General features: G+C 36.9%; 1 pseudogene across 1 annotated transcript; it reads left to right on the forward strand.

Moving 5' to 3' along the window:
* Positions 1 to 1,072: 1,072 nt before the first annotated feature.
* On the forward strand, positions 1,073 to 6,593 carry LOC149195516 (subtilisin-like protease SBT1.7 pseudogene; annotated as a pseudogene). Its single transcript, XR_016255150.1, has 2 exons — positions 1,073 to 1,274; positions 4,112 to 6,593. The product of XR_016255150.1 is annotated as a subtilisin-like protease SBT1.7 pseudogene (transcript).
* The last annotated feature ends 611 nt before the right edge of the window (positions 6,594 to 7,204 follow it).

The raw sequence follows: 7,204 nt of genomic DNA on the forward strand, positions 1-7,204 counted from the left end.
ACACAAAGTTGTTGCCACATCCTGCGAGAGTATTAACCTCTTGCATGCATGGAGCCATCGTACCTATTGCCTCGAGCATGTGGAGGGTGGTGGGTTTGAACCCCAAGGCCCTTTGCATTTAATTGCCTTGATGGGAGTGTTGTCAAACTTTGTTGAAGAACAAAGTTTTTTTCCCATTTCTGATCCCCTAGAAGACATGTTGGTGGATGAGGTCTCTGTTCTGGAACGCCATGTTCCATATTGTTGATCCTTTGGGAGGGTCCCGATATCTGAGGATATCTTTAGTCTGAGTTGACAAGTCATATTTATGCGTCCAGATTTGTTTCCAAAGATCGAGTTCTCCTCTTATCCAGTGCCACAAAAGTTTAGCACCCATTATTTGATTCAGAATATAAGAGTCATGGAGACCCAATTCTCCTTCCATCTTAGGCCAAATTTCTTTATTTGTAAGATAATTATAATTAGGTTTAGATTAATTTTTTAGTTATTGTAATTTTTTTAAATAATAAAATAAGAAATTTTAACCCATAATTACCTAAACCATTTCAAAATTTTAATTGTTTTAAATTTTAATTTTTTAATTATAATTAATTTACCCAACTTTCAATGACAACCATTTTTAAAATATTAAAAAAAAAAAACTAAATAAATATATCTCCTCTATCTGAAAAAAGAAATAAATAAGTATTGAATCTTTATAAATATTGAAATAAATAAATAATTCCATATTTTGAATTTGGAAATGTTTCCACTCGTTACAGAGGCAGTCTACAAGAGAAGTGAACATTGCATTTGAAATGACATCATCAGGATGATGAAGTGGTTGCGTAGGGTCCCTTAATGATTCCTTTGTAAGTTTGTTGTTTCAAAAGAGTAAGTTTATGTCAAATCAAGAACCAGGTAATCTCTGTTTGAAGCCACAAATTTGTTTAATAGGCAAGGCAGAGAGGGCCCAGGTCTTATCGTCACGTTTCAATAAATGATTTGTTTACCATCACAAGCACGACTTACCATCTGTGTATAAAGATTCTTCACTGCCCTCGACTCTTCATGCCTGTTTCAATAAATGATTTGTTTAATATCTCGGACCCATGAAATAACAATCACGACTTACCACAGGGAATTTACGCCGATTTTACCAGCGCCTTCTGTGTATAAAGATTCGTCACTGCCCTGGTCTCTTCATGCCTGCCCACGCACGTCTTTCTCTTTCCGTGGAGCCGAGTACCATCTCCACTTATTTCTCCGCTCCGCTCACTACAACCCTTCAAAAGGTACTATTCAGGCGAGACGTAACGTTTCAGTAGTTTATCAATATTCTGAGTGTTTATCAATAGTTGTCAAGAAATATAAAACTAGCGTATATATTGATCTTAGATATAGTCCAAGGAATCAAATCCTCAACCCACCAAAAAAAACTTAGAAATTTCATTTATACTTGATATTTGATAGATATGAAGAAATAAATATCTAGGAATAATTTAGGGGAATTGCTTATTATTGTTTACCCAGAATGACAATTTCCTCCATACCCAGATTGCTTATTATTATTACCCACCCAGATTGAATGACAATTTCTTCCATACCCAGATTGCTTATTATTATTACCCACCCAGATTGAATGACAATTTCTTCCATACCCAGATTGCTTATTATTATTACCCACCCAGATTGAATGACAATTTCTTCCCTACCGAGTTGTATCGAGCAGCTCTTTGCAAAAGGGTACTATTCCACGAAATTTATTTTCCGGCGACACATAATGTTTCAGTAGTTTATCAATATTCTGAGTGTTTATCCAGAGTTGTCAAGAAAGAAAGAAATAAAAACACTAGAGTATATTCTCTGCTTTTTTTGCAAAAACATTTTTAATGGTGTAGGATTTGATTAGCCACTTTCAATTTTAATGGACGATAATAAACACAATTTTGGAACCAGTACAATGTGTATGTTTACAGTGAACTATGCTGTAAGATTTTATTAGCCAGTTTCATTTTCAATGGATCATTATAAAAAGAGTTAATTTTTCTATTCCAATTTTATTATTGTTAAATATATTTAAATCTAATAACTAGATAGATGGTTTTGATATTAGTAGATGACCTTAATATCATTTGGGTTTAAATAAAAAATTTGTTATATGAATATTATTTGGAATTTATTTTTGATATTCATAAATCTTATTCTTTACATTAAATTTTGATTTTGAATTCTTCACATTAAATTCTAGTTTTGAATTTTTGTTATTAATATTATTACTTTTTTTTTTTCACATTTTCTTATTCATAATATTAATCAGCGTAGATCTATCTCAAGAATGGATCTAAGATAAGTTGAGAGTGAAAGAATAGATCTGACATAAACTGAGAGAGAAAGAATAGGTCTGACATAAACCTAGAGAGATCAAATTTATTTAACTACAAATTTTAAATAATTTATTTAAATAACTTGTTAAAATATACATCTTGTTTATATATTCTTTTTACTTATAATTATTTTACAAATTTTAAATAATTTATTTAAATAACTTGTTAAAATATACATCTTGTTTATATATTCTTTTTACTTATAATTATTTTACATGAAACTATATTAAATTATATGAATTTTATTTTCAGCCGACACATATAACGTTTCAGTAGTTTATCAATATTCTGAGTGTTTATCAATAGTTGTCAAAAAAAGAAATCTACTATGAAAGGGTGCGAAACAGTGAACATGGTGTGGGATTTGATTAGCCATTTTCAATGGACGATAATAAACAAAATTTTGGAACCAGTACAATGTGTATGCTTGCAATGAACTATGGTGTAAGATTTTATTACCCAGTTTCATTTTCTATGGTTCATTATAAAAATAGTTAATTTGTGGATTCCAACCTTATTATTGTTAAATATATTTAAATCTAATAAGTAGATAGATGATTTTAACATTAGTAGATGGCCTTAATATTATCTTAAATAATTTTTTTGTTATAGGAATATAATTTGGAATTTATTTTTGATATCTATAAATCTTATTCTTTACATTAAATTTTGATTTTGAATTCTTTACATTAAATTGTAGTTTTGAATTTTTGTTATTAATATTATTAATTTTGTTTTCATATTTTCTCATTCTATAATATTAATTAGTATAGATTTATCTCAAGAATGGATCTAACATAAGCTGAGAGTGAAAGAATAGATCTGACATAAACTAAGAGGGATCAAATTTATTTAACTGCAAATTTTAAATAATTTATTTAAATAACTTGTTAAAATTTAAATCTTGTTTACATATTTTTTTTAATTATTTTACATGAGTGGGCCTAATGGTTAAGAGCATGTGTTTCTTCCTGAGAGGTCACAGGTTCAAAACCAGAGGGGGGTAGAGTATGTATGCCTTCGTAGACTTAGCAGTGAAATCGCTGCGCGGAGGTGGGTCCCTTGTCCCATAAACAAGGGGGTCTCATACACCAATTTGGTGTCTGGCTTGGCTGTGACCTTAAAAATGGATATTATTATTATTATTATTATTATGAAATTATATTAGATTATATGTATTTTACCTTAAATTATATTAGGTTATATATGGATAACTAATTAAATATGCATAGTATATATTTTTTTCTTTTTTAATATAATTGATATAACTTTTCTATTTAGACAAGTGTCAATCCTCCACAGACATACTTCTCATAATTTTAACCAAATTAAAAAAAGACATACTAAGCTGTAAAATAAGCTTTCGGCTCAATAAATGTGATACATTATATTTTTCATTATTTTTTAACTATTTTAAACCAAAAAAATTATATGTTTAAATATTTTTTCATTATTTTTTAACTATTTTAAACCCAAAAAAAAATCCTATATCAATGTTTGAAGAATTCTGATATAAAGAATTCATCATTTTTCTTTGTGTGTGTTTTTTTTTTAAATATATAAGATGACGTGGGATTTTTTTTTTCACATTAAATTTTAAAGAACTTTTCGGGCGTAAAATCGTACCCGAATCCAATTTTGAATTCGAAATTGTTAACTGTGGTTGAAATTTGCGGCATGATAACTTTCCACAGTTGATGATACGCATATCGTCGTTAGAAACTAATAAAAGACTTTCTTGCCAGATTTGATCACGGATATTCAAGAACTACGCGTAAAAAATAATGGAAGACACGGGAAGGATCCTGGTCTTCGTAGCCTTCATCATCGCAACAGCGAGCAACGTTAATGCAATTTATCCCAAAGAAGCCGCCGGAGAGCTCCAGACGTACATAGTTCACATGAACCCAATGAAGGTTCAAATACCCGATTCTATGAATCCTGCAACCTGGTATGCATCGTTCATTCGTGATGCAGTTGTGAAAGCCGGACAATTAAATGAGGAAGAATTGGTAGAATCGAGTATATTGTACACATACGATACTGTTCTCACTGGATTCGCAGCGAAGTTGAGCGGCAATCAGGTGGCCGCAATCAAAGCCATGGAGAGCTGCATGGGAGCTTATCCAGACAAACTTCTGAAGCTCCACACAACGTATACTCCCCAATTCCTGGGCTTGAAAAGAGGGCAAGGCCTCTGGTCTGAGTCCACGGGCTACGCTACGAATGTAATAATAGGCGTTCTCGACACCGGAGTGTGGCCTGAGCACCCCAGCTTTGCGGATCATAAAACCCAGTCGCCGGTGCCCTCCAAGTGGAAGGGGCATTGTGAGGCTGGTAAAGCCTTCAACGCCTCCAACTGCAACAACAAACTCATCGGCGCCCGCTTCTTCTACGAAGGATACGAGTCGAACACCGGCCAGATAGATGAAACGGTGGAATATAGATCCCCGCGGGACTCGGATGGGCATGGGACCCACACTGCGTCCACAGCGGCAGGCAACGTAATGCCGGGCGCCGACGTTCTGGGTTATGCCAAGGGCACGGCCACGGGTATGGCACCCGGAGCACGAGTGGCGGTGTATAAGGTCTGCTGGTCTCAAGGTTGCTCCGACTCCGACATCATGGCGGCAATGGACACAGCGGTGTCGGATGGAGTGGACGTCTTATCTATATCCATTGGAGGAGGCCCGCACGGCACTCCGTTTTATGCAGACAGCATAGCGGTAGGGGCATTCGGTGCGATGGCCAAGGGGGTTTTCGTTTCTTGCTCTGCGGGGAATACGGGGCCTATTTCTTCATCGTTGTCCAACGAGGCGCCGTGGATAATGACGGTGGGGGCGAGTTCCGTGGACCGAAGTTTTCCCGCGATTGTCGTGTTGGGAAACGGTCGCGCCTACCGTGGCGCATCTCTCTACACAGGAAAGCCTCTCGGAACCAAACCCAATTTGGCACTCGTGTACGGAGATTTCTGTTCGGATGGCTCTCTGGAACCCGAGATGGTCCGACGGAAAATCGTGGTCTGCGAACAAGGAGTCACAGGTAGAACCGAAAAGGGGCAAGTGGTGGCCATGGCCGGAGGAATTGGCATGATACTACTCACTCCCGACGGAGGCGGAGAAGAACTCATAGCCGACGCGCACGTTTTGCCCGCTACGTATGTCGGTAACAAGGCCGCCAAGGCAATCAGAGATTACTTGAATTCAAACACAAGCCTTAGCCCATTGGGAACAATTGTTTTCTATGGCACCACTTACCACAGAGAAGAGGCGCCAATTTTGAGCTCCTTTTCGTCGCGTGGTCCGAATTCCGTAAGCCCAGACATTCTGAAGCCCGATGTAATCGCCCCGGGGCTCAACATTCTAGCAGCTTGGCCCCTCAACTTGAGCCCCTCAGGGCTGCCCTCTGATAAACGAAGAACAAAATTCAATCTCGACTCTGGCACTTCCATGTCCTGTCCCCATGTCAGTGGATTGGCTGCTCTGCTGAAAGCCGCGCATCCAGATTGGAGCCCGGCTGCTGTCAAGTCTGCTCTCATGACCACGGCTTATGTTACCAATAACAAGGGGAACCCTATAACGGACGCCTGGCTACCAGGCTCCCCTGCCACTTCTTTGGGCATGGGTGCGGGCCACGTAAATCCTGAGAAAGCACGAGAACCGGGGCTTGTCTACGATATGGGCACTGAAGATTATGTTAACTATCTTTGCAGCTTGAACTATTCGTCTTCCGAGATTGGTGTGCTGACAAAGACACGGGTTTCCTGTCCAAAGCAAATTCCGAAGCCAGGCGATCTCAATTATCCTTCTTTTTCTGTGGTGTTTTACTCCTCTGGTAAAGCGTCTGCTACCTTCACAAGAAAGGTCACCAATGTGGGGCCTGATAATTCAACTTACTCTGTACAAGTTGGGGAGCCGTCCGGAGTGAAGGTGAGTGTGAAGCCCAAAACATTGGTGTTCACTAAGAAGAATCAAAGACATCTGTATACTGTAAGCTTTGGTGTTGAGAAGTCTTCTGCCTCTGGAGCTTATGGTTCGATCACTTGGTCGTCTGGCGTCTATACGGTTCGGAGCCCGGTCGCTGTTATATGGGTGGATCGATCATTAAGCTTCCGGGATGATGACGGCCTGGTCGCTTAGATATTTAGATATTGTTGTTTATCTACGTCACTCTCATGGCGACCTACCTGTAATAAATAGTGTGCATCATATGTAAAATATAACGTAATAAAATGCATTTATTAGACGATGAATATGGATTATAACGGCATGAATAGTAGACGATGTTAAAGGATGTAGCACATATCCACATTTGATATATCTTGGTAAACCTATATTACAACTACATTTACTTAAAAAATTTGAAGCCTCGTTCCCAATACACCTTAGAAAAATATCGCGAGGGTTAACGAGGCTGCTATTGGGTATTAAATACTCACTTAACTGCAAGCTCGATAGCCATATAAAACAGATGTGGCGGTGTCAGGGATCAAAATTGAACAAGTCAGAGCCCTTCAAAGGGTCTCTGGCACGTCAGAGAAGTAAGGAGAAAATTTTATCAGTCAAAAAAAATTAAAAAATTGATTTTTGTCATTTAAAAAAAAAATTGGAATAATATCTTAAAATTTTTTAAGAAGTGCTGTCAAATTGTCAACCTTTTTTTTAAATTTCATTTTTTCTGAAATTAGAATTTTTAGGAATGTTGAATTTGTAAATTTCTTTTCATGTTAAAACCTAAATCCCATTTTAGAAACTCCCATTTCAAAAACAACAGTTTCCTTTTGAGTTGTTTTTTCTAATTGTGCATATGATGCAAGTTTTTATTAATTATTATGTCAC

Source organism: Pinus tabuliformis, chromosome 2_2, assembly GCF_031772625.1.
Source record: "Pinus tabuliformis cultivar Carrire ecotype Pingquan chromosome 2_2, CPIR1, whole genome shotgun sequence".
NCBI classification, from domain to species: domain Eukaryota; kingdom Viridiplantae; phylum Streptophyta; class Pinopsida; order Pinales; family Pinaceae; genus Pinus; species Pinus tabuliformis.